At 40.3% G+C, this 13,973-nt stretch overlaps 1 protein-coding gene across 1 annotated transcript in view; it reads left to right on the top strand.

The window, feature by feature from the left end:
• The window catches only part of TAFA3 (TAFA chemokine like family member 3), a 679,693-nt gene that overhangs the window by 379,881 nt on the left and 285,839 nt on the right, over positions 1 to 13,973 (top strand). The gene's annotated exons all lie outside the window — the stretch shown is intronic.

Below are 13,973 nucleotides of genomic sequence, written 5' to 3'. Positions count from 1 at the left end.
CGCGCGTGTCCAGCCTCCCGGCTTGTGATTGGTTGATCGCGACGCAACCAATCACAAGCCGGGACGTCATGGGAGGCTGGACAAGCGCGCATTTTAAAATGCGCGCGTGTCCAGCCTCCCGTGACGTCACGGCTTGTGATTGGTTGCGTCGCCCATGTGACTGCGACGCAACCAATCACAAAGCCGGGACGTAATTTTAAAATCCTTAAGGACCTGAAATTACGTCACGGCTTGCTGTGATTGGTTGCGTCGCCCATGTGACTGCGACGCAACCAATCACAAAGCCGGGACTTCACGTAAGGAAAGAAAAGCGCGAATTTTAAACAAAGAACGCTGCCGCTTCCCTCGGTAAGGTGCAGGCTGCGTCGGAGAGGTGAGTATAGCAATATTTTTTATTTTAATTCTCTCTCTTACACATTAAGGAGAGTTTCCTCTCCTTCAGACCCTGAGAACCATCAGGAATACCGTCCGATACTTGAGTCCCATTGACTTGTATTGGTATCGGGTATCGGTATCGGATTGGATCCGATACTTTGCCGGTATCGGCCGATACTTTCCGATACCGATACTTTCAAGTATCGGATGGTATCGCTCAACACTATTCATAAGCCAAAATAAGAAGTGGGCAAAAAATGCAGAAGTGGTGACGTGCTTCTGTGATAGTTTTCCTCTCATTGCTCTCTTCTGATTTTGGCTTACAAATACTGATATAAAATACTGACCAAATACTAAACATGTGAATGTGGCCTAAATCTCTCTCTATTGTAAAATATAAGCTCTTATGGTTCATTGGGTCCTCTCTCTCCTGTAAAATGTAAAGGGAGACTGGAAAGACACAAAGAGCAAAATAGGGTATTATCTGGTTAAGGCCGACGTCACACTACCATAGAATATGGACGAGTGCTATGCTAGAAAACATCACATAGCACTTGGACCAGTGTTAATCCATGGGGCAGCTCCCATCACCGTATTTTTTCTCAGGCGTGCTCTACATGCATGTAAAATCGCAGCACGCTGTGATTGTATGCATATATCGTCTGAGACTCGCCGATGCAAGACTATGGGTGCGAGAAATGATCGGACACCACACGGACCATCCGAGTGACTTGTTAGAAATATGCACACATTTTCCTCATTTCAGCCCATTGAGCCATTAAATTCAATGAGGAAAAGCAGTGAGAAATGTAAAGCCATGCACATGTCATATGGATACATAGGTGCCGGAAAATCGCATCATAGCATTGCAAACTCATTACACACGGATGACCATACGGAAAACACTTGTGCGACTTTCGGCAGGGAGACTTGGACCGATTTTCCATACGTTTAGTGTGACCCCGGTGTAACAATCACAAAAGACTGGCATGATGGTGCTCACCTGGTCGGGTCACACCATGTTTATATGATCTTCCTGACCCCTTCTTTCACGTGTCTTTTTTCAAATGCTTTGTCTATTTATGCCGAATTATACACTGAATGTATCTCTATCATGCTTGTCCTGAATAAGACGTTCATATAGGTTGAAACGTGTTGACAAATAATCCACTCATACTTGGTTAGGCATTCTTTATCCTTCCTACATGGCAGTGCAGAATTAACCCATTTGTTTCTCCATTACCTGCACTTTTCTCCTGTAGACTGACTGTAAGCACTTAGAGTCAGCGGAGTTCTCTCTCTCTCTTTCTTTACTGTAGAGTATAAACTGTTTGTCAGCAGGGTCCTCTTTTTCTCCTGTAGAGTGTAAGCTTTTATAGTCATTGTGGTCCTCTATCTTGCTTGTATCGTGTAAGGTTTTACAGTCAGTGTATTTTTTGAGCAATTACAAACTTTCCAGTATTGACATTTCTTACAAATTTGCTCACGTCGAATCAAATTTTGGGGAAAATTGTTCAAGTTGGAAAATTTGAATTTTAAAAGACCTGCTCATTTACAAGTTCAGTCATAGGCTCCTAGCTTTAAAGGAGACTTAGAAAGTCATTAATAATAGGTTATTAATAATAATTCTAAAGGCAATAATAATAAACAATATAAATAATCCAGCTACTTACGTACATCATACCTTGACATTCCATCCTTTATATCTCAGATGTCAAATTGTGTAAGGTGCTTGCTGATATTGTTGCTAAAATACTTGGCCTCTCATCACTTTTCCTTCAGAACCAATTAGTGCTCCCTGTGACTCTACTTGTCTGTTTGTCATTCAGACTTGAAGACTCAAAAATAGCTATTTCTGTATCTGCCTTATCTATTCCTCATTGTGAAAACAATCTGGCACAAACCAAATGATACATGTGTCTTTCTGACATCTGACAAATTTTCACAGCCCTTGTCATCATATGCCACATGCACATTATATAAACCTTGGTTTTGACACGTGGGATTTGAAGGCAGTACTGTACATTGGCTTGTGTCTGAAAGGGATTTCTCTTGTCACAGGTTCTTGTTTTGGCGGATGTATTTTTCTCTCCCTCTGTATCTCTACTAAATTTCCAAGCTACAGCATTACAATGCTGAGGAGAACTTGTAGAGAGGAGATACAGATCTCTTCCCAACGCTGAACAAAATGTTTAGTTTGCTCCTCTCTTCTCTTCTCTCTTTTTTTACATTTCAATTCTTGTTTAAAGAGATTTATTGCCTACTATATTAAAACAATACCATCAACAATGATAAATGCCAGGGAAGCACAGCAGTGGAAAAATAAAGTTACTGCAACTTAACAAAAAGATATTTCTAAAATATGACATTCTTTATATTATGTTTGAGAAAAAATACCTTACCACGTAAGATTTACATATGGTCTAATGTATATAAGTTAAAATGTTTATTTTCAAGCCAAAATATTAAAGTTCATAATAGTCATTAATATATGATCACTCTGCTTCATTTATTGCCTATGGGACTAAAGGAAATAGGTTAATACAGCACTCAGCTACTAACATCAGTTTTGTATACTTTGAATGGAGAAATAATTAATGCACATGAGGTACACCACTCCACTGATACGTGGGACCCCTCTCTTGCAATAGCTTGGCATTCCAATGTTGTGACACCATTTCTCCCCTACATACCTAGAGCTTTATAATAGAGGTATTTATCTATTAAACTAAGTGGTGATGGACTTAGTGTTGAGCGATACCTTCCGATACTTAAAAGTATCGGTATCGGATAGTATTGGCCGATACCTGAAAAATATCGGATATCGCCGATACCGATACCCGATACCAATACAAGTCAATGGGACTCAAGTATCGGAAGGTATCCTGGATGGTTCCTAGGGTCTGGAGGAGAGGAGACTCTCCTTCAGGCCCTGGGATCCATATTCATGTAAAAAATAAAGAATTAAAATAAAAAATATGGATATACTCACCCGTCCGGGGGCCCCTGGACCTTACCGATTGTAACCGGCAGCCTCGGCTCCTAAGAATGATCAGTTTAAGACCTTCGATGATGTCGCGGCTTGTGATTGGTCGCGTGAGCGGTCACATGAGTGGCACGCGACTAATGACAAGCCGCGACGTCATCGAAGGTCTTAAACTGCTCATTCTTAGGAACGGAGGCTGCCGGTTACAATCGGTAAGGTCCAGGGGCCCCCGGACGGGTGAGTATATCCATATTTTTTATTTTAATTATTTATTTTTTACATGAATATGGATCCCAGGGCCTGAAGGAGAGTTTCCTCTCCTTCAGACCCTGGGAACCATACACTGGGAACTTCCGTTTCCGATTTCCGATACCACAAAAGTATCGGAACTCGGTATCGGAATTCTGATACCGCAAGTATCGGCCGATACCCGATACTTGTGGTATCGGAATGCTCAACACTAGTGATGGTATTTTGCTGGGAAATGCCATCACTGACTGAAGTAAATCTAAAGGTAGGTGCACACGACTGTTTTCTTTTCTTCGAAGAAAAAGGGTCAGATCATTTTGATCACAGTTTGATCAGAGTAGAATCAGTTTTTCTCGGAGGTGGAGAAAAAAAAGATTTTCCATTCCATCCATTCAAACCTGTTTACAATCATGCAGCCAGTGTCTTATTCATTCTACCCATTATTATTTGGGAAGCTTGAATCTGATGTCAGGTTTCTTCCTGATAATGGAGGGGCTGCTTGGTTCCATAGTCACCTAGTTTAGATATTGCTTCCACTCTCTCCCTTCCTCTTTTTCAGTTCTGATTCTGACACATGAGAGCCAACTATTTAATTGTGACATCTTCACAGATATGTTTGTCTTCTCTTGAAATTGCTCAAAGTCCTCAGTTTCGCACAATAGATATACATATTACAGTGTCATGATCATGCTAGTAAAACAGTTGAGACTTAAGAGGCTGTAATTCACATCACATCACCAACAGCATTGTCATCCTATGAAAGAGTATATTGAAATCATGTTTCCCTTGTTTTCTTTAAAAAATAGCAAATTTTCAGCTACACATCTTGGGATATGTTAAGGAAGGAGGAAAGGTAAGGAAAGAGACCTCTATACACTTGTGCTCAACATTTTTTACATTTTTTAATTTAAAAAAGCCAGTTTCTTCACAAATAAGTAGATGTGTCACACCTAGAGATAGGTGGATGCCTGGATGTTCGAGTTTGGCCGAACACTTAAAAAAAGTATGAGTACCAGAACAGTACCCGATCCCAAACCCAGAGGGCCCGCAAAAAATGAAAAGTCCATTTCAAAATGGCGCCCTCAACATCTGCACAGTAGCAGCTATTGGTGTATATAGAGGTGATGCAATAGCTGCTATTGTGCAACTATAAGTGCCAACTTGCTAGAGAAGAAAAAAAATTCCTTCTCCAAGATGGCGCCGCAAGCGCGATCACTGATAGCTGCTACTGTGCAGACGCAAGTGGAGCCATCTTGGAGGAGTAATCTTTTTCTTCACCAGCAAGATGGTGCCGCTGACACCTGCCCAGTAGCAGCAATCAGATTACCTCTATATACACCGATAGCTCCTACTGCGCTGGCTCGGCGGGCACCATTTTCAAATAGTTTTTTTATACTATCAGAATAACCTCAACCACATTTTTTATTAACACAGTAAACATGCAATTATGCTGAAGTGCAGGTCCACAACTGGCGTCTGACTGCAGAATGATTTTTTTCACAATGTATAGGTATGCATTATGTAATGTAGGGGGCAGGTTAGTGAAGGGTCAGTGACCTCTCAGCAGTCTGCATTATGAACACCTAATCAGAGCACCACATGAAGACCCCCCTTCAGACTACCCCGGAACACGAGCATAGCATTAACTCTAAGCTGAAAATAAACATTAAACAACAATCGCAAGGCGGATTTCGTCAACCAAGGTATCATTTTAATCAGTATAACATCGCCAACCTGACAGTGTCTGTAGGTTACTGTGCACAATCCTGCTGACAGGTTACCTTTAATTTATTATCACAGATTTGTCTAATTTTGCCATTTGTATTAAATTGAACAAAATGTGCCATTTATCAAGTTAAAACACGTACAATTATGCATTGTTTTCAATTGTATATCCTTTTTATTACAGTTCCATTAAACACTGTACTTAAGGAGTAGAGATGAGCGTACCTGAGCTGTAAAGTTCGAGGATCGTACCAATCACCTAGTGTCCAGTGCTGAACTCCGAACATGGACTTTTCTTGGAAGTCCTGTTTACAGTTCGGGAGTCCCGGGAGGAGACAGAGAGAGAGATTTTACAGCTCCAAAGTTCGATACCCCATTAATATCAGTGCGGTTTGGGTTCAGGTTCACGCTTGTGTACAGGTCTAGTGCACAAACTTTTGACTATGTTCAGTTCAGTACCAGAACCCAAATTTATGCTGGCCCGCTCATCCCTATTCAGGAGGTACTTTACATGGTATTTTCTATACTCAGGGTTGCCATTAATGTTGACTATAACCATACATTAAAGGTCCTGGATGGCCTATAATCAAGCATCTCCTCATATTTTAAACAGATCAGAGATTTTATCCAGGAGTTTCACCATAAAATATAATTATTTTTATTATATACCCCTAGCACATATCTTGCTATTTTTTTGTTGTTGTATTTGCTATAATCACTGTAAACCTACTTTATGTTGTGGCTCAAAAAACAACTACATTTGTATACACATATCAAGCCATATTCGTATGAACACAATTTACATTTTCACATGTAATTAGAGTATGACAAGAAAATAGACAATCATAATGGATAGAATATATGTAATTGAGAATCAGGCGCACAACCAAATAAATACATATCGAGGGAGGTGCAAAAAGCCGGTAGTAAATAGTAATATATCGAAAAGAGAAAAAAGCACTACCATAATGCCTGCAACACTGCATCACAAAAACATAATATAAAAAGTAACAAACTTTATTTGGCACACAATAACAACAAAGCATAAAACATAAGTAAAATAATGCAGGGACCCCACTCATGAACCCCCCATCATGTACAATAAATATAGGATGCACAAGGATATATCAAGTAAATGTAGAATACATAGTCATAATTCAGATAATATATATGTACACTATAACCAATGCACCCAGGACCATATAGAAATGTAACAATAATATGGTGGATACCCCAAGAGTAACCCTGGAAGAGGCTAGAAGCAAGGTATAGCCAAAACTGATAGACACTTTAAGCGTGAGTGTAACCAGCTATCAAAATAGCCGAAATCTGGCCAAAACTGCTGCAAATGTATAAATATCCAAGATCAATAAATTGCCATTATATTGGCAAAGCCAGCTAAGAATAGAAAAGATGTGCCAGCATAGTTTAGTGGCCAGAAAATAAGAAAAACACTCAAGCGGTAAAGAGGATGAGACTAGCCAGGGAAAAGCATGGAGCGTCCGACCAGGGGAGGACAGACCTAGATGGAACACGGAGTGGGGCACCCCTCCAGAACCCAACGCGTATCGCCGTAACCCGTACGGCTTCGTCAGGGGAAGTTGTTCCTGGAGCCACCAGAATAGCTATAAGTACCTTAAAGATGATTAGTGCATGACACACCGGTGCGGGACGCTGCAGCATAACAAGGGCGGCATATGGAAACCGGACTATTTACTGAACTATCCAATGGAGCAATTTCGTTCATATGTACGGTTTGATGTACTTCATACATTTCTCTGCATGGCCTTTGGCATGCGTTTATATATCCATTGTGTTTGGTGTTTGGGGTCCCTTGGCGGTCTTTTTGGACTGGTTGCTCTCCAATGCACCCTTGACCTTTATTGGCCTTTGGCCCTCTTTTTTACTCTTCTACTAATCCAGATTTTTACCTATGAGGTTTTTGTGGCAGCTATATTTATGCATCGCATAGGGTTTTCTCATGATCGTGGGTGGTTCGGGTATTAAGATATATATATATATATATATATATATATATATATATATATATATATATATATGTATTTATCTTGTCATGCAATCAATAAACTTTTTCGTATATTTGTATATCGACTATCTGGCTTTGTGCGTGTCTGGTTCTAAATTTATTTATATAAGTATCATGAATTATGCTGTTTAATATCGCATTGTTTTACGTATGTGTTGTCCCTGTACTGTCATGGGTTTGCATGTGTTTGTGTGGTCTGGGTGGTGTTTTGGTTTGTTTCCCTAATTATTTATGTTGGCGCTTCTTTAGACTCCCGGGAGCTGCGCAGGCGCGGTGCTTACATATTACACACTTGGTCTTTACATCCATGTGTGCGCTGCTTGCGATCCACCCGGCGCATGCGCGGATGTTTTGCGGTTCAGGCTGCGAGTGCGCAGCTGCCTCAAAGCGCTTACTTGCCTACTTCCGGTTTCCATATGCCGCCCTTGTTATGCTGCAGCGTCCCGCACCGGTGCATCATGCACTAATCATCTTTAAGGTACTTATAGCTATTCTGGTGGGTCCAGGAACAACTTCCCCTGATGAAGCCGTATGGGTTATGGCGATATGCGTTGGGTTCTGGAGGGGTGCCCCACTCCGTGTTCCATCTAGGTCTGTCCTCCCCTGGTCGGACGCTCCATGCTTTTCCCTGGCTAGTCTCATCCTCTTTACCGCGTGAGTGTTTTTCTTATTTTCTGGCCACTAAACTATGCTGGCACATCTTTTCTATTCTTAGCTGGCTTCTACAGCTTTGCCAATATAATGGCAGTTGATTGATCTTGGATATTTATACATTTTCAGCAGTTTTGGCCAGATTTCGGCTATTTTGATAGCTGGTTACACTCACGCTTTAAGTGTCTATCAGTTTTGGCTATACCTAACTTCTAGCCTCTTCCAGGGTTACTCTTGGGGTATCCACCATATTATTGTTACATTTCTATATGGTCCTGGGTGCATTGGTTATAGTGTACATATATATTATCTGAATTATGACTATGTATTCTACATTTACTTGATATATCCTTATGCATCCTATATTTATTGTACATGATGGGGGGTTCATGAGTGGGGTCCCTGCATTATTTTACTTATGTTTTATGCTTTGTTGTTATTGTGTGCCAAATAAAGTTTGTTACTTTTTATATTATGTTTTTGTGGTGCAGTGTTGCAAGCATTACGGTAGTGCTTTTTTCTCTTTTCGAATGGATGGAATATATTATTCATGAATCTTTTTCGCTAATAAAATTCTACCATAGAGCTAATACATTGAATTATTACTATTTTATTGAAAGAAGTGATAGCTAGAGTATACTGAATCTGGGGAAAAAAGAGCACTTCTGTAGCAAAGATATCCTTATAATAGCATTTAGAAGAAAACATGTCCAATATAGTGTGAACAATTTAGCATAAAAAATTGCAATTTCCATCTCTGAAAGCTGCTATCTCAGTACATAGAAGAAAAGAACTTCATCTACTAAGCTAAACATGAAGACTATAACCAGATTTTTCACCTTTCCCTAGTTACTGTCAACAATTTATGTCCATTAGTAAACCACAACACAAGATTTTCTCATTAAGAGATTCTTATGGGATAGTGTGAACATCTGTTCTGGAAAAGGTTCAATCAGTAACAAAAATGTCACTACTAGCAGAGTGGGACTTTTATAGTATCAATGTCTCGCAGGAACCTTGCTCTACATTGCTGTCATCTCATTTAAAGCCACAATCTACCCCAGTACTTGACAACCTGTCATCTTTGGTGAGAAGTAGAGGTAAAGACATCTTAGATAAAGCCAGGAAACAGGTTTTATGTGCTTACTAGACTATCTGCTAGTGGCAAGGCTTGCCTATTAATGTTTAAAGCTCTGTTGTTCTTCAATGTTTTTTTCCACTCCACCTCTTTACTTTTTTTATATATTAATAATTTCAAAACACAAGAATTGGGATCCCAATTTCTCCAGCATTACAGTGCTAAATTGTGATTGTCTTTATTTTGGATAAGAAATGTTAAGTACTATTTTTTTTAAGTATTGGATGCACCCTGTTTTTAAAACTAAAGCTTCTTCGTTTGGAAAGCTTCTTCGTTTGGAAATCAGAAACATCTGGAAACACTCTCTAGTCACCTATCCACTGCAGCCAATAACAGGCAAAATGGGTCATCTGATTTCTGAATGGTGAAAGTATAATTTCCAGAGTTCCGGAGGGTCCTTAAATACACTGTCTTTGAATTAAATTACTTTACATATCAGGCCATAATAAAAAAAATTGGATCTTATAAGGTCTTAAAATTACCGTATTTTTTACTATAAGACAGACTGGACCATAAGACGCACCTAGGTTTTAGAGGAGGAAAATAGAAAAAAATTAAAACAATAAATGTGATCATGATGCACTGTTATGGGGGGTCTGCTGCTGACACTCTTATATGGGTAATGTCCCCCAATTCTGTACTAATATCCTCCATCCCAGTATATATATGTCCCCATCCTGGTATATGTACCTTCCCTTCCAGGTATATATGAACCCCATCCTAGCATATATGTTCTCATCCAGGTATATATGGCCCCCAATCCAGGTATATATGGCCCCTCATCCAGTTCTACATGGCCCCATCCAGGTATACATGGCATACCTTCCAGGTATACATGGCCCACCATCCTGGTATACATGAGCCCTTATGCTACATACTTGGCCCCCATCCTGATATACATTGCCCCCACCCAGGCATGCATGGCCCCCTTTCTGGTATACATGGCCCCCCATCCTCATCCTGGTATACATGATCTCCCATCCTGATATACATGGCCCTCATCCCCTTTTTGGTATACATGGCCCCATCCTCATCCTGGTATTCATGGCCCACATCCCCATCTTGGTATACATGGCCCCATCCCTATCAAGGTATACATGGCCCCCATCCAGGTATACATAGCCCCCCTTCCTGTTATACATGGCACCCTATCCTGGTATACATGGCTCCCTATCCTGGTATACTACACCCCCATACCCATCCGAGTATACATGATCCCCATCCTGGTAAACATCGCTTCCCCATCCCCATCCTAGTATACATAGCCCCGTCCCCTTCCTGGTATATATGGCCCCCTTCCTGGTATAAATGGCCCCATCCTCATCCTGGTATTCATGGCCCCTCATCCTTATGCTGGTATACATGGACCCCATCCCCATCCTGAATACATGGCACCCCATCATGGTATATATTACCCCCGTCACATTGCACACATTAAAATATAAACAATTCTACTTACCTCCCCTCTGCTCCCTCATAGCATGGCATTCTATTCTGATGCTAGTAGCTTATTTGAGCATTTATTCAGCGCATTATGTCATTGCCATGCGCCAACACACACCGAGGTCAGCTGCAGGAATATTCACTACTCCTCACCCCTAGGACTATGGGGGTGGAGAGCAGTGAATATTAATTTTCTTTAATAGTGGGCACACTGTTAACCCTAGTCGCTGGCTCCTGCAGTGGCTTGGCGATCACCTGTGGCTGCTATTAAAGAGAATGAATAGTCACTGCCCTCCACTCCCATAGTCCCTCTCATCTGTCGGCACCGACTGCAGTGCATAGAAGTGGGAGGGAGTATGGGCATAGTAAGCAGTGTATATTAATTTCCTTTAACAGTGGACATACGTGTTAGCTGTAGCCACCGGCTCCTGCCTCCAGTGACTCGCTCCTCCGCCACTGCCTTTACCCCCTTGAGCCACAGCCACAGACAAACTATAAGGTATGTGCAAATTATAAGATGTGCCACCACGTTCCTCCAAAATTTTGGAAGAAAAAGTGCATCTTATAGTCGAAGAAATACATGTACATACAACCTCAGATGAATAAAATTACACCAAACTACATTATGTCATTATTCAAAAATTAGAAAAACTGGGCCAAAATGATGAAGTAGTCTGTGAAGTTAATCTCACCCCATGATTTAATAGCTTGTAGAACCAACTTTAGCAGTAATAACTTAAAGCAATCATTTTCTGTATGACTTTAACAGTTACTCATCATTCTGGAGGAATTTTGGCCTGCTGTTCTTAGCAAAGTCGCTTAAGTTCATTATGGTTTGTGGACATTTGTTTATGCACAGCTTTCTTATGGTCCCATCACAGTATTTCAATTATGTTGCATTCTGGACTTTAACTGAGCCTTTACAACATTCTGGACTTTAACTGAGCCTTTACAACATTCTGGGCTTTAACTGGGCCTTTTCTTATTTAGCTATTCTGATATAGATTTGTTTCAGTGTTTGGAATCATTGTCATGTTGAACAGTTTCATCCAAGCTTTAGCTTTTAAATAGATTACCTCAAATTTCATTACAGAATACGTTGGTATAGAGAGGAATTCATGATCAGCTTAATGACTACAAGGTTCACAGATCTTGTGGCTGAAAAACAAACTAAAATTATCAATCTTCCCTGTTTGACAGTTGGTATAAGGTGTATATGAAACCATGGAATTCAATGGTGGACTTATTTTTTTTTTCATTACTATATCTTGAAGTAACATATGCATATAATATAATTACATAAATTACATAATTTGTAAAGCGCTGTGGAATATGTTGGTGCTATATAAATAAAAATTATTATTATTACATTAGAATTTTAAAAATATTCCATTGGTGGACAATGCCATATAAACATCTCCAAAGACATTTTATTAGAATAGTACAGGACATTCATAGGCAGAATATTATATAAAATAACACCCAATGATACTTACAATAAATTTTCTGTATTACCTCAGCGATATCTATGTTTTCATCTTTGCCACAAGACTTCCAGTTGTCAAGATTGAACAAAAATAGATACATATCACAAAACACATGCGGCACTTCATTTTATGGATTTATAAATGGTCTTTTCACGTCTAGACACCAAAGTTTTATATCGATTAAATATTCAACGAAAACACAAACCAAGATCAATTGAAATGTTATATTGTATAACCTCATCACAGTGGTAATAAATTTAGGGATTTCTAAGAGACATAGGTATAATAGGATACAACTTTGTACGACACATATTGCTATTTGCTACATATTTTCTTATTTATTGCTAGTATTGTTTAAAAAAGAACAGCCATTGCAGAAGAGATGTATTGTTAGGCGAAAGTAGGGAGGCTGGTAGGGAGAAGAGTTGGAGACTAGAGATAAGCAAATTTATTTGAATGCAATTGAATTCTTCTCTAATTTTTCCAAAATTTGTATTTTCCATAATACAGTTTCTTTTGCAATTAGTTTTGAGTGTATTAAGCAATATGGTGGCCAGCTGCAGACACAATTATGCAGAATCCTAGCTGGCCAGCAAAAAGTTAAATAATAAAAAAATAATATCTTACAATTTAATTGGTCCTCACTCATTCTGCACCTCTTTTTTCTCATCTTTTCCTGGTGTGTACATCTTGTTCAGCCTATGTTGGGTCTTGTACTGATGACTAGGCCTTTGACACCATTGAGTGCCTAGTTGTCATCATCAGAGTCTTAGCCAGCAGTAAAGCCCATTATGTAAAAATTTAGGCCAAAGTGGATGTGTGCGATAGAGGAAGGTGAAAAAAAGAGGCACAGTGGACCTGATTTCTCTCCAGCATAATAAGGAATATACATTTTACATTGAGCAATTTTGCAGCAAATCAAACTACCTTGTGAAATTCACATTATTTGATGATTTTCAATTGTGGCGGCTTTGATTATCTCTATTAAATACCCATCTCTGGCATTATGGTAATGTGTGGTGAAAACCTGACCAACAATATCTTTTCCACAAATCCTGAAATGTTAGCAAACTGGATGTAAGGCATCAAGATCCTGCCGCTGCACAGGGGGAATCTAGAGCCATATCCTCTTCGATCTCCCATTCTTCTTCAGCCGCAGAGGATCCTGCTCAGCAGAGATGTCAGTCCCAGCGTCTTGCTCAGGCTAATGCTGTGCGTTTGGTTGCTGCTGCCATCCCAGGTTCAGCTATAGCAACCAGCATTAGTCAGCGACGAGCAGACGCTCCTGGGACTAAGTCCTGCTTTTCTGCATCTGAGCATGCCCTTGAAATGACTGCTCATTGGTGGTCAGAGGTCACATACTCAGGTCCTCAAGCAGCTTGGATTGGGCCACCAGCATGGTCCTGGAAGGCTGCGGCTATAAAAGAATCTCATGGTCACACGGCTGTGTGCTAGTATATCCTATAAACGTGCTGTGTGTGCAAGCGTGTATGTCACTGGTGAAAGCTCCTAATGATCCCCTACCCTCTGGTTGTGTATGTGAATAGGGTGATTGGAGTTTGAGACAGCATCAAGTAGTGGCATTGCCTTTGCACTACTGTCCACTCAGTTCACACTTCACAGTAGTTAGCGTCTGTTATTGGCGTTCACACTCAGTGCGCTAAATCCGCTAGGTTAGTAGCGTTAGTTACTGGCGTTCGCTAGTGCATCACCGTGCGCAATCCATGCTCTAAATTCCTTTATTTATTTACATTTGTTACAGGCGTTCACCAGTGCGACGCTGTGTGCAGTCTTTGCACTAAATATATCCTGCGGGTCTGTGCTGTAACAGAGCCTGCCTCTGTACATACCGGGTGACGGTTAGCCCACGTG

Source organism: Ranitomeya variabilis, chromosome 3 (genome assembly GCF_051348905.1).
Source record: "Ranitomeya variabilis isolate aRanVar5 chromosome 3, aRanVar5.hap1, whole genome shotgun sequence".
NCBI lineage: Eukaryota > Metazoa > Chordata > Amphibia > Anura > Dendrobatidae > Ranitomeya > Ranitomeya variabilis.
Note: the sequence above shows the minus strand (reverse complement) of the source record. Positions and strands in the feature narration are given on the sequence as shown.